A 14,481-nucleotide genomic window follows, 5' to 3' on the forward strand; every position below is an offset into this window, starting at 1 on the left:
TTTGGAGAAAGGCTCTTTTGGGCACTATTTACTGCCTTTAGACACTTGCTACTCTCCCTTTTTGCACAGAGGGAGGAAGCCTTAAGCTTAGTGCCCAGAACGGGCAGCTCAATGAAATTTAATCATTTCTTTTGATTTTGCTGGATTTGTTTTTTAGGGTTTATTTTTGTTTAGGGCAAGCAATACTGGGTTTCAATTTCAGAGTGTGATATGTAGTTGCCTATGAAATAAATCTGAGTTTTAAAAGGGAGTTGTTTTAAAGAAAAACAGTAAGACTGAGAACAGAGAGTTATGAATAGGGTCAAGGTCCAGCATGTAGATTCAGAATTGAATTTTAGGAAACCCAGAGCCAGCTGGTGGCTGAGAGCCCTTTACCTGCTCCACCACGGCCCTCCAAGCCTGGCAGAGCCCCACATTTGCCTCCCTCAGACCACACAGCCAGTCGGTCCCAGAGCTGGGGCCTAAGCAGCCATCACAGGGGCTGCAAGGATGATTGTGGAGGCAGTGCAGCCTAGGAGACCCTCCAAATCCTCCAGAGTTCCCAGGAGCAAGCAACAGAAACCAACTGGGGCTGTTTGATTCCAAGAGATTCACTGGAGGGGGAGCCAGGCCCAGAGGATCACAGGAGAGGGCTGATGCCGGCTTGGAAAACCAGCAGAAAGTGAGGGGTGGCGGTGCCCAGACACCCCAGCCCTGCCAGTAGGCCATTGACTTGACCCTCAACTGTCCCTGCCAGGCCCCACGCCCATGTCTAGGCTGCCTGAGGGTTGGGGAGAGGGTTCTCCCACTAAGGGAAGCAGGGCCAGGGCCCTCCAGTGCCCCACAATTGTGGCTCCTCCCACAGAAGGGAGGGCCATAGGCTGTGGACACTTTTTCCCCCAGGCCGCCCTACCTCTGACCGGGGAGCCAGGCATCCCTCACCTCCAGGCCTAACTCCTGCCCTGCCCTGGACTTACTTGGATCTCCTTCTCTGCTCTGGGCCTCAGTACACCCAGGTGTTGCGTCAGGGTGACAGGACCCAAGCACATCAGTAGTTTTAAAATCACTCCAAGGAACTAATTCAAAGAGTCAGCAGACATTGGCTGTGTCGAGGCAAATAGGAGACTCTGAGAGGCATCTGTAGCCCCAGCCTTTCTCTAGGACAAACCTGTTGTTATAATTTATTTATTTTTTATCATAAAAGAGAATGATACATCTGAACTCACAAATCAAGTTTATGCTGATAAAAGACTGCTTTTTATCTGTTTCATGTACGGGGCCTGCTGGCAGTATTTCAACCAGCCACCTCCCCATTGCTCTGCGTGAGTCAGTCCTCCCCACACAGGCCAGGCTCATTTCTTTCTCCGGGTCTTTGCACATGCCCTTCTCTCTGCCTGGAGCTCTTCTCCCATGTCCTCACGTGGCCCTCTCCTTCTGTCATTTGGATCTCCAAGTAATCTTGTCCCCCTCCCCATCACCCTGGAGCCTGTCACCCCAATGAATTGGCATCATAACGATCTTTTGATGCATTTGGTGTTTATCATTTGTCCCCCTTTCTAGACTGTGAACTAGTTCACTGTTCAACTCTGTCACTCCAGGGCCTAGCAGAGAGCTTGGCACAAAGTCCTCGGCAGGTAAGTCTTGCTGATTACAAGAGAACTTGAGCAAGCACGTGAGCCCTTATGTGCCAAGTTCCCCGTGGTCCTTGGAGTCCTAATACATGGTACCCATCCAGCCTCAGGGAAGCACAGTCTAAGACAGAGATTGCAAACTGGTAGCCCACTGCAGTGTTCAATTCTTTTTTTAAATTGTGGTTAAAAGAACCAAAAACCCATAACAGAAATTTCACCATCTTAGCCATTTCTAAGTGGACAGTTGATTAGTGTTAAGTATATTCATATGGTTGTACATCAGATCTCCAGAACGTTTTCATCTTACAAAACTGAAACAATACCTGTTAAACAACTCCCCGTTCCCCTTTCCCCTCAGCCCCTGACAACCACCATTCTACTTTCTCTTTCTATGTATTTGACCACCCCATGTCCCTCATGTAAGTGGAATCTTACAGGATTTGTCCTTCTGTGACTGGCTTATTTTACTTAGCATATCTTCAGAGTTCACCCATGTTGTAGCATGTGACATGATTTCCTTCCTTTTCAAGGCTGAATAATGTTCCACTGTATGAATGTACTACATTTTATTTATCCATTCATCTGTTGATGGACACTTAAGTTGCTTCTACCTCTTGGGTTTTGTGAAAAATGCTATGAACATTGGGGTGAAAATAGCTCTTCAAGATCTTACCTTCAATTTTTTTGAGTAAATATGCAAAGTGAAATTGTTGGATCATAAGGTAATTCTATTTCAAGTTCTTTTAAGAACTGCCATACTGTTTTCCATAATGGCTGTACCATTTTGTGTCCCCACCAAGAGCACAAGGGTTCCAGTTTTCCACATCCTCCCCAATACTCATTCTTTTCTGTTTTTTTGTTGTTGTTGTTGATAGTAGCCATCTTAATGGATATGAGGTAATATCTCACTGGGGTTTCAATCTGCATTTCCCTAATAATTAGTGAGGCTGAGCATTGTTTCTTATGCATATTGGCCATTTGTATACCATCTCTGGAGAAATGTCTATTCAAGTCTCTTGTCCATTTTTTTAATCCGGTTATCTGTTTTTTTGTTGTTGTTGAGTTGTAGGATTCTTCATATATTCTGGATATTAACTCCTTATCAGATAAATGATTTGCAAATATTTCCTCCCATTCTGAAGATTGCCTCTTCACTCCATCGAGTGTGTCCTTTTAGGCACAGAAGCTTTTAAATTTGACGTAGTTCCCTTCATCTATTTTTGCTTTTGCTGTTGTGCCTTTGCTGTCATAGCCAAGAAATCATTGCCATATCCAATGTCATGAAGCTTTCCCCCTATGCTTTTTTTTTTAGGACTTTTACAGTGTCAGGTGTTTAATCCATTTTGAATTAATTTTTTAGCGTGGTGTTAGGTAGGTGTCCAACTTCATTCTTTTGCATGTGAATATCCAGTTTTCTCAACACTATTTGTTGAAAAGACTATCCATTCCCCATTGAATGGTCTTAGCACCCTTGCTGAAAATCCATTTGACCATCTATGTGAGGGCTTATTTCTGGACTCTCTATTTTACTCCCTTGGTGTATATGTCTGTCTTTATGTCAGTACCATACTGTTTTGATTCCTGTACCTTTGTAATAAGTTCTGAAATCAGAAAGTGAGAGTCTTCTAAATTTGTTCTTTATCAAGATTGTTTTTGCTATTCAGGGTCCTGTGAGATTTCATATGAATGTTAGGATGGATTTTTTTTCTATTTAATTTTAAAAAGTTACTTGCTGTGTTAGATTGAAATTTGACTGAGACCTAACTCTAGTAGCTCAGGCAAAATAATAGTCTAATTCCTTGTGTAAATTAGGGAAAGATGCCCTATTCTGCAGAGACTCTTTCCCCACCTATTGGAAAATTGTCATAATAGGCTGCTTTTGTAAGACAGTCTATTATTGTATTCCAGAAAATTGTCACATACACATATAAACTGCCATGTCCACCATGCCATGAACGCACCCTGTGAGACGAGCAGCCCCCGGTCCAGGGAGGTGTGCCAGCCCTGCATCATCACCGAGGACCCAGGTTCCTTCTGTATTTCTGTGTCACCGTCCTCAGCTCTTCACTCCATCCTCAAAGTCACAAGACGGCTGCCAGTGCTCATATCTGTGTTCTGGCAGGAAGAAGAGTTGGGGGCACAAAATGGGCTCCTCTCCCACGGACTCAAAGCACCCCCCTTCGAGATTTTACACATCTTTTCTCAGGGAGACCACAGCTTCTATTTCATTAGCCAATCCTAACTGCAGGGGAGGCCAGGAAATACATTTTTTATCGCAGTTGTGACTTCAAATCAGAATTCTGTAACTAAGGAAGAAGCAAGTAACAAGAGGGCAGCTGTGGGCTCCCCACTGTTACCAGTGAACACGGGTAATTTCCAGATGAAATTCCAGTTTCAGCCTCTCCTGAAGACGGGCAAAGTCTGGCAAGGCTGGATCTGCATTACCACGTGGCAACCACTCGCCAGAGCTGTGCAGAGCATGCCCCTTTTTATTTTCAAAGTTTTAAAACAAAAAGTGAATATGTTTTTAAAAAGTGTTCCATTCCTGCATTTCAAAATCCCAGAGGTACTAAAGGGTATACAGTGGAACATCTTCTTCTCACCCCATCCCCTGCCACCAAGTTCCTGACCCAAGGCAAGGTGGATGCTATCTGTTCCCCAGGGATTTTTCACACACATATAATCAACTATGCGCATATTCTCCACCCCTCCTTTTTTACATAAATGGTATAATCCTATGTGCTCTTTGTGTGTTGCTTTTTATGTGTAACAACGTATTGGAGATTATCCTGTGCATGCCCCAAATCTTTGCTCATTCTCTTTTACAGATGCATATTTTGCCCTTTTATGGATGACCCTTAATTAGTTCCTATTGATAAACATTTCCATTGTTTCCAATAGTTTACTTTACACACAAGAGCAATTGCAATAACGATCTTGTACCCAAGTCATTTAGTGTGGGAGTATCTCTGTATAACACATCCCTAGAAGAGAAGTCATTGGGCCAAAGGCACAAACAAGTGTGATTTTGATACATATTGCCAAATTCCCCTTCGGGGGAGGAGGCAGTCGACACTCCCACGAGCAGTATCCCACAAGGCCTGTCTCCCCACATCCTGGCCAATTTAGTGCTGTAGAACTCTTTAATCTTTCGCCAGCCTGTCAGGTAAAAATTGGTTTCTAACTGTAGTTTTAATTTGCATTTTTCTTATTATATAAAGGATCAGGCTCTTTTCACATGCTTAGGAGTCATTTGTATTCCCTTTTCTGTGCCCTGTCTGTATCCATTGCCCCTTTTTTGAGTAGTTAGTCTTTTTCTTTTTTTTTTTTTTAACATTTTTTTATTGATTTATAATCATTTTACAATGTTGTGTCAAATTCCAGTGTTCAGCACAATTTTTCAGTTATTCATGGACATATACACACTCATTGTCACATTTTTTTCTCTGTGAGTTATCATAACATTTTGTGTATATTTCTCTGTGCTATACAGTGTAGTCTATTCTACAATTTTGAAATCCCAGTCTATCCCTTCCCACCCTCCACCCTAGTTAGTCTTTTTCTTATTTATTTCTAGGAACATTTTATATATTAGGAAGATGAACTCTTCATCGATGATATGAGGAGCAAACATATTGTCCCAGTTTGTCACTTATCTTTAAAAAAAACAAAAACCTTTCTGAACTATAACAAACACAGCAAAGTGTTAAATCAGGAGTGTGCAGCTTCATGAATGAACTTATTTACAACACAGAGACTCACAGACATAAAAAACAAACTTATGGTTACCAAGGGTGAAAGTAGCGGGGAGGGATAAATTAGGAGTTTGGGATTAACAGATGCAAATTACTATATACAAAATAGATAAACAACAAAATCCTACTCTGTAGCACAGGGAACAATATTCAACACCTTGTAATAACCTATAATGAAAAAGAATATGAAAAGGAGTATATATATATATAAAACTGAATCACTATGCTCTACACCAGAAACTAACACAACATTGTAAATCAACAATACTGTAATTAAAAAAAAAAGAAGCGTGAAGCTTGAAGAACCTTCACAAAGTGGGTCACCTGTGTCCCTGGTTGTTTTGCGTGTGTATCGTCATTTATCCTAGGCTTTGTCACGAGAAGTTTCTTATTTTCACATAGTTGAGTTTATCAATTTCCTATTTTATGACTTCTAGTTTCTGTGTCAGAGTTAGGCTTTCCCTCACTGAGATTAAAAACAAAATTCTGATGATTTATTTTAGTATCATTGCTGTTTTGTTGTTTCCACTTAAATCTTTAATGTAATTTCTGCTGGTGTAAAGTATGAAGTATGCAGTCATCTAATTTTTTTCCAGGTGGCTAAACCTTGTCCCAACACCATTTATGAAATAATCCATATTTTCTGTGTTAATCTGAAAGGGTGCCTATATGCTAAATTCCCTGGACCTGTTTCTGGGTTTTTGGTCCATTTGTTAACATCTGTCTCTTCCTGGGCCATTTCAGTTGGCGATTCCTGGTTTGGGGGTTTACTGCGCCATTCTGTGATGTGTGTTTTACACAAAAAAGCCTTGAACCCTCAGTTTGAATTACTGCCTCCAGTGACCTTGAGCAAGTGACTTCATCTCTCTGACCCGGTTTCTTCATCTATGAACTAGTACCTACGCCAGGGGGTGGTCAGGAGGGTTAAGGTACTTCACATATTCTGTAAAGTGCCTAGAGCAGTGTACAGTGTATAACACACACAAGTGTGAACCATTTATTGTCACTATTTCAGGCCACTTTAAATCCTTCAGGCCTGAGATGTAGCAGGGATTGTTGATCCTTTTTCGGGACTAGGGAACTGAGACTTGGAGCCACAAAACGACTTTGCCGGGATCTTGGTGAGTGGCCACACTAGTTCTGAAAGGGGCCTTGCTCGTTCCGGATCCCCACACACAGGGCCCTGGCTGCCTTAGGCAGACAGATTTCTCCGAGTTCCCAGGGGTGGGAGGGGGCCCCCTCTTCCTCCCGCTCCCCCAGCCCAGGGCGGCTGTGGCTGATCCTCAGAAAGGAAGTGTCACACGCAGGCCCCAGCTGCCGGGGGTGGGATGAGGCTTCACCCAGAGGCTGCAACACCAGCTCCTGTGTGAACAGACCTTGTGGGCTGAGAGGCCTGGAGCCTCAGCCGCTCAGCCCCTTCCGACAGGGCCTGCTAGTCTCTGCAGGGAACCCAGGTCTGGGCAGCCCCAAGGCCCTTGAAAGAGACCCCCAGCCCACCAATCACCAGCTGTGTGACCTGCGACAAGGCCCTGACCTCTCTGAGCCTCAGTGTCCTCATCAGTCAAATGGGCAGGTGATAGCAAGACTCAAAGGGGAGAGTATGGGTACCGCAGGATGGCGTGGAGGGGTTGATTTGTGGCGGCCTTTTAACGTGAGACATGAAATACTGTGTAGTTTTCTACCACCCCCCGCAAAAGCAGCTGGGGATGGAGCCAAAGAGCCCAAACCACCAGTTCAAAAGACGGTGCCAGGTGTGAGACAGAAGGGACCAGGGACAGGAGCCAAGTGGGAGAACAGGGCTTCTCCTGCCAGAAGAGGGAAAATGTACACCATCTGGAAAGGGGTCAGAGGGGAGAGTTTGAGATGGCAAGGAGCTGGGGTGGGGTTTCCTCCCTCCCCCTCCTGGGGGCCAGTCCAGAGGCAAGGATGTGGTGGGAAGAGGGCAGAGGGAAAGAAAGGCAGCAAAAGGGTCCCCCAAGAAGTGTGGGTCTTTGAGGGAGAGGGAGACGAACAACACTCTCCCTAGCTGAATTTGCTGGCCCAGGTCCATACAGACACATCCAGCCCCACGAGTTGCACTGCCAGATCTGGCAAATAAAAATGCAATATTTGGGACGTATTTATACTAAAACATTATTTGTTGGTTTTCTGAACTTCAAATGTAACTATATCTCCTGTATTTTCTCCAACAAGCCTACCTACCCATGGGCGTGAAAGAGATGGGGCAGAGAGGGGATGGGAGGGTATTTCTGGGGAAGAGGGAGGGCCATTGCAGGGCCCCTGCCTGATGAAGAGGCCTTCCAGAAGTCTCTGCAGGCTCTGAGGGGGACACAGATGGAAGCTGGGAGGAATGGCTAGCGTGCCTGCCAACAGGAAGGCAAGTTCTTCTTAGGGGTGGTGCGACCTCGTAGCTGAGAGCTGGTGCCAACTGGGTGTCGGGCAGAGAGTTGAAAAGCCTCAGCAACAGCAAACACGAAGAAGAAAGCCTTGAAGCTGCAGGGGAAACCACAGCGCTCCTGCTCTTCCTCCCAACTGGGGCAGGTGGGAGGGGGTGGGACAGAAGTACCAGCCAGGCCTCAGCTCAGTCCAACTGGTTGTTTCCCCTGATGCCCAGTAGCTTCAGGGGGCTCCTACCTGCCCCTCACCGGCCATGTGGCCTTGGGCCCCCGGCCCAGCCCAGAGGCAGGTGATGGGGGAAGAATCTCGTGACCACTGTCATAAAATGGCTGGAACTCAGAGTCTTCAATGTGACTAAAAATCACCAGTTCAGACTGGATTTCCCTGAACATGTCTTGATGATGTTGTCAGAGGCAGTGGGGGATGGGGATGGGGAGTCGAGTCAACAAAATTCAGTTTGGAAAGCAAGGTTCTACCATTTTCTTCTGCTCCTGGATTCTGGGGATTTGCTCCTGCACAGAGCATCTGGTGTGGAGCTGGACACCCAGCCCCGGAAGCTGAGACCAGAGGCTCTGCTGGGAGCAGGGCCTTAAGGGTCATGGGATAACCAGGGCGTGGCATGGCGGAGGAGGTGGCCTGGGAAGTGCGCTCATTGTGACCCAGACCTTGAGGTGGCTGGGGCAGGGAGTGAGAGCTGGCCAAATGTGGAAACTTGAAGGGGGTGCAGCTGCTTATTTGTGTTCCAACAACTATCATGCAGCATTCCTGTGGCCAGCCCTGCCTTAAGTGCTTTATAAATAGCCATTCGGTTAATCCTCATAAGAGCCCCTAGAGGTACGACTACTGTTATCCCCACTTGGCCAACGAAGGCACTGACTTGCAGAAAGGTTAATTGAAGTGACTTGCACAAGATCATGCATCCAGGAAGAGGCAGCTCCCCTTCCCCCAATCCAGGCTGAGCCTGGCCTGCCATTCGGTGAGTGCTGGGCACCAACCCTGAGTCACCATTCACCTTCAGGGACCTGGACCCTCTGTCGTTCATTCAAATAAATCGGATATATATTGAGATGTCCTCCAGGGCAGGCCCTGTGCTGGGCTCTGGGACAGGCATGGAAACAGGACACCGTTTCTTCCCTTGCAGGGCACTCAGTCCAGTGGGAGAGAGCGACCCACACAATTATAACCCAGTGTACACAAAGCAATGCTATAAAACAAGCTCATTTAAGGAGCATCCACCGTGGGCCAGGTCCTGTCATAAGCGTGTTGCCCAGCTTATCTCTTCATCTTTGCAACAACCCTTGGAGATATCGTTGGACCCGTTTTATAGATGAATAAACTGAGGCTTAGAGAGAGTCAGTAATTTGCCAAGGTCACAGCAAGCAAGCGACACATTTGAGACTCACTAGGGGAAGTTTAAGGTTCTATGGGAACATATCTCAGAGGGCTTCCCAGAGAAGGTGCACTGCCACTGAATTGTACCAGAGAGGGTATTGGTCCAGTGGAGAGAAGGAAGAGGGTGTTCCAAGCAAAGGAAACTACCTACAAAGTCCTGGAGGCTGACCTGCCTGGCAGCCTGGGGGAGCCATACACCCATTCTCAGGGGCTCTGGCTGGGCTGAGCTCCAAGGGCAGGTCGAGGTCCAGGGCAGGACCCAGGGCCCTTGGGCAGTGTTGGTGCTAGATACTGATTGTAGAGGGGAGGCCCAGAGGAAAGCAGCAGGCCAAAGAGGCAGGATCATGTAGTGAGTCTATGCATGGACTCGGGCCACAGAGTGCCTGGGTTGGATTCCCTGCTCTGTCCTTTACTGGCTCTGTGACTTTGGGCAAGTCACTTCCCCTCTCTGAGCCTCAGTTGCTTCATCCATAAAATAGGGACAATAGTACTTCATGGGCTTTTAGGAGGAGTAAATGTCTTCTTCGATGCAAAGGGCTTTGAGCAGGGTCTGGCTGAAGTCAGCACTCCAGAAGCGTCAGCTGTTATTAGGACTGAGGCTGTGTTTGCCTGGCAGGGTCACTGCTTTCCCTTAGTTGAGGACAGTAGTGGTTATAGGTGTCCCCCAGTCATCCTGCCCACATCTCAGGACCCGGCCTCGCCAGCCCCACCCACTGGGGGTGGCACTGGCAGCTCTGGCTGGGGATACAGAGGCTCCCGGCAGTCGGGGGGAGGGGTGGGAACCAAGAGAAGTGGTGACTAAGACAGAACCCGAAATGCACTCACACAGAGAACCCCTCCAGGCGGTGGCTTCTTTCACTCTGGCTCGGGCGAGTGACTCATGCGGGGGCAGGTACAGAAGGTGCCAGGGCACAAGGTGGGTGACGCCTGTCCCTCCCGAGAAGCTGGTGGCACTGTGGGCTATGGAGGGTTTGGGGTTTCTCCCAGATTCTGGGGTTGGGTGGATAGAACCTGTGACTGGGGGGCCTGGAGTTAGAGAGACCCGTGTTCGGATTCTAGCACTGTTACTTTGTCGCCATGTGAACCTGGGCAAGGAAATTCCCCTCTCTGTGCCTCAGTTTCCTCACCTGTAACCTCAGACTAATTAAATCCACCAGCCAGTACTAAACCCTGCCTATAGCGCTTTATCCGATTGTGGTAACTCCCCACCTCAAAGACCTGCAGTGGCTCCCCCTTGCTCACACAACAAAGTGCAGCCTTCTGTTAGGGGGAGGGGCAGGGGACAAGGAAGAGGCATGTTTGTGGAATATTTGCAGACACTGCACAGCTTTTATCTTATTGAAACCTCACACAAAGCTACTTACAGCTGAGAAACCAACCCTGAAAAGCTGCCCAGGTGAACCTTGGTGACACAGATGTGTAATCTATAAAGGTACTATAACTTGGCTCTTGGGTCTTTGTTCTCTGTCTCCTAACTTATATTTTATGTTACATCACCTTTTATATATATATATAAAATTGTTTATAAAGGCACCGGCCATGACAATTTCAAAGACAAATTTAGCTAATCTTCAGATAGTTTTAACTGATAAAAATAAAGGTAATTCCAAAGTAACTTAAACTATTCTAGGTCACTGAAAAGATAGAAACTCTCCAATTTATGTTTTGACGGCAGCGTGACCTTAATATAAAAATCTGATAGGGGGACGGTATAGCTCAAAGTGGCAGAGCACATGCTTTGCATGCACAAGATCCTGCGTTCAATCCCCAGTACCTCCTCTAAAAAAAAAAAAAAAAAAAAAAAAAAAAACAACTAATTACCTCCCTCCCCTCTCCAAAATCTGCTAGAGTGAAACAGCGAACAAGTTATAACAACAAAAAAACCACAAGCCAATAAACTGCAGACCAATCTCTCTCTGATTTGGATGTAAGCATTCCAAATAAAATGTTAACAAGTAAAATACAATTGTATTTAAAAAGAATAACATACTTTGAGCAAATAGAGCTTTCTTTTGGGAATGCAAGACAGGTTCAATATCAATTGATCAACATAATTCTTTACACCACACTAAATGAGTAACCACGTGAACATATCAATTGATGCTGAAAAAATTCAATAGCTTTTCCCACACAACTACTAAAAAAATGAGAATAAATGGGTATAGCTCAGTGGTAGAGTATGTGCTTAGCATGCTTGAGGTCCTGTGTTCAATCCCTAGTATCGCCATTAAAAAAAATAATAAATAAGCCTAATTACCTCTCCTCACAAAAAACAAAAAAAGGGAATAAATTGCTTAAGTATGATAAAAGTTCTCTGCCAAAACCTAACAGCAAACATCATTCTAAATACTAAAGCCATTTCCCTTAGAATCAAAGCAGAACAGTATTTTGGAGGGTCTATCAAATATACCAGGATTTAAAAAACAAAATGCTCACTATTGGAGAAGAGATAACTCGATGTTGTAAGAAATCATTGGTAGAAATATAAAAAGGAAAATATTTCATTCTCATTTATATTATTAGGGGATAAATTCAAGAGAGAAAATGCAGGACCTTAGTGAAGAAAAAACATGTGGTGAAGGACAAAGAGAAAGAGTTAGCATCAGAAAATGGGATGACTTAAAACATCAGAGAAAACATGAATGTCCCTACATACAATTCCCACTGAAATACTGATGGGGCCTTTTAAAAATTAGATAACTTAATATAATGAACTTTGATATACACATTCACGTGGAAAATGTCAAAAATCTGCACCAGGGCAACTAAGTAGACACCCCAAAAATAGACCCCATTACCTGCAGGAATTTAAATCATAACAAAAGTGGAACTTCAAATCAATCAGAAGCGGGTAGTTTATTTAGCAATAGGTGTCAGCACAACTATTTGGAAGAAATAAGGAAGTAAAATTGGATCACTACCATAAGCAAAAGTAAATTACAGATGAATTAAAGGCTTAATAAAAGTCTTAGAAGAAAACATAGGAAACTAGACTTATGACCTACGGTTTGGGAAGAAAAAAAAATTAAACCAAGAAAAGAAGCCGAGAGGCTACCAAAAATCTTTTAGATGAATCTATGTTAAAATTAGAGGAAAAACTATAGGAAGATACTGTAAGCATAGGTAAAGGAGGATTTGTATTTGCAAATATGGCAGATGAATGATCCACGTCTGTTCTGCGAAGACAATCCTTGCAGACTGATGGCAAAAAAACAGAAAAACAAAAAAAACCCCAAAACAGTCCCAAAGAAAAATGGCAAAGGGTACAAAGAGACAATTCACAGAGGAGCAAATACAAATGACAAATAAATCAACTGGAGATGCTCAACCTCAGTAGCAAGCAGGGAAAGGCAAGTTAAAGGCACTTTATCCCAGCAGGTAGGCCAAAAAAAAAAAAAAAAAAAAAAGAATTGGTGGGGCTCGGGAGATGGGGGAACCTACTCTTGTATATTGCTGGTGGAAATGCAAACTGTTAACAGCCCTTTTATAAAGCAATCTGGCGATATCCCATACAAATGTCTGCAAGATTTTTTGCAAGGTCTCAAAAATTTTACTTCTTATGAATGCTTATGGGTGACTACAGAAGAATATGCTCCACTAAAACAAGAGAGGAAATCAAGAAAGAGAAACATAATTCACTGCAGGAATAAGAGCTCCAACACAGACAAGAGGGGAAGGGACTCCTCGGGGCAATGATGAAATCAGACAGACCCCAGGAAGACACAGCAACAGATCTAGAGAGCAGTCGGTTCACATGGGAGCAGGGCAGGAGGCTCCAGCGGAGATTTTCTTTAAGAAGATTAAATTTGTAAACCACTGAATCTAACTGATCATCTTGAGAAACAATTTAAACAACGGGTGGAGAGTTGGGAGTTGGATGAATATGTTCCTAGATTTTTTTAAGCAAATGAAAAAAATTACTAACATCAGGAAAACAAAAAGTACAGAAAGGAAAGGTAATCTTAATTTACTAAATGGCTCAGCTCTGGGTTTACGTGTCTTTGTAAAGTTCTCTAAGATTCTTGGATGGACAGATTCATCTTTTTCATCAAATTTAGAAAGTTTTCAGCCATTACCCTTCAAATTTTTTTCTGCACCAATAACTTTTTAAAGGATGGCTATTGCAGCAGGGATTGTGGCAGCAAAAACTGGAAACAAAGTGAATGTCCACCCAAGGCAAGATGGTTGAATGAAGGATCCACCCCATCGAATACTATGGGGTTGGGAGACAGAATGAATTCGGTAGAACCATCCCAGCTGCCCAGCTGACGGATTCCATCAAGTGTTCTTAAGTGAAGAAAGCAAAACAGAAAGCAAAACAGAGAGAAGTGTGGAGTGTGGATTTGTAAAAAGAAAAAAAAAAAAAAAGCAGTCTCCTTTCTATGTATATATGTGCCTCGTGTGGTTATATAAGATGGAGGAGGTACAGGAAGCGACACACTGCATTGTTGGCTTTGGTTACCTGGGAAGGGATGGAGAGGGGAGAGACAGGGTGGGAGGTAAGCCCAGAGAGGAGTGAAGACTGCCCGTGGTAAACAGTGCTATGACCCTGCCAACAACGTACGTCTCTATGTGTTTGTGCGTCTAGCCTCTTAAAGGAATACCTGAAAGGTGGTCACCAAGCAAAATGGAAGCTGTTTCGGGGTAGTGGAATTCTAGGTGACTTTACTTTCTTTTTTATACTCTTATACATTATTTTAATTCTTTATAATGCACATGGATCATTATAATCAGATAAGTTAATTAAGTGAAGATGAGAAGAAAAAGTGAGAGGTCTTGAAATCTCAGAGGGTAGGTTTTCTTGGCCTTGGCCCTCCTTGGTCTGTCCTTGGGAGACATCCAGGGTGCAATGACGTGTCCTTGCAGTTTAGCGTTTCTATGCGCGCCAAGGGTCGGCCTTGTTCTCAGGGACTCTGGGAGCTGAGCTGTCACAGGCTAGCACTCATCATCCAGGACTGCAGGCTCTGTCGGGCTGTAAGTAAGAATCACCTGGGGTTCTTTGAATAAATCCTGGTGCCAGGAATCTGATTTAATTGGTCTGGGTGGTGCCTCAGCGGCTGTGCAGCTGTGTTATTATTATTATCTGAACATGATTATATGAGTTTTTGTTTTCATATAGCTTTTGGGAACCAAAGAATCTAGGTTTATTCAGAGTGATCAACACATGAGCCAGCTTCTGGCTTATACTTTGATAATTATGCTTTCCTGGTGCAGATATTGGCAATTCTCCGGTGCTTGTCCATGAACCTTTTTCTATGTCATCCATTTTGCCAAGCCTCAAAAGGAAAACATCTTTTTTTAAAGCTATGAATTAAAAAAAAATCAGA

This window comes from Camelus ferus, chromosome 18 (genome assembly GCF_009834535.1).
Source record: "Camelus ferus isolate YT-003-E chromosome 18, BCGSAC_Cfer_1.0, whole genome shotgun sequence".
Lineage (NCBI taxonomy): Eukaryota > Metazoa > Chordata > Mammalia > Artiodactyla > Camelidae > Camelus > Camelus ferus.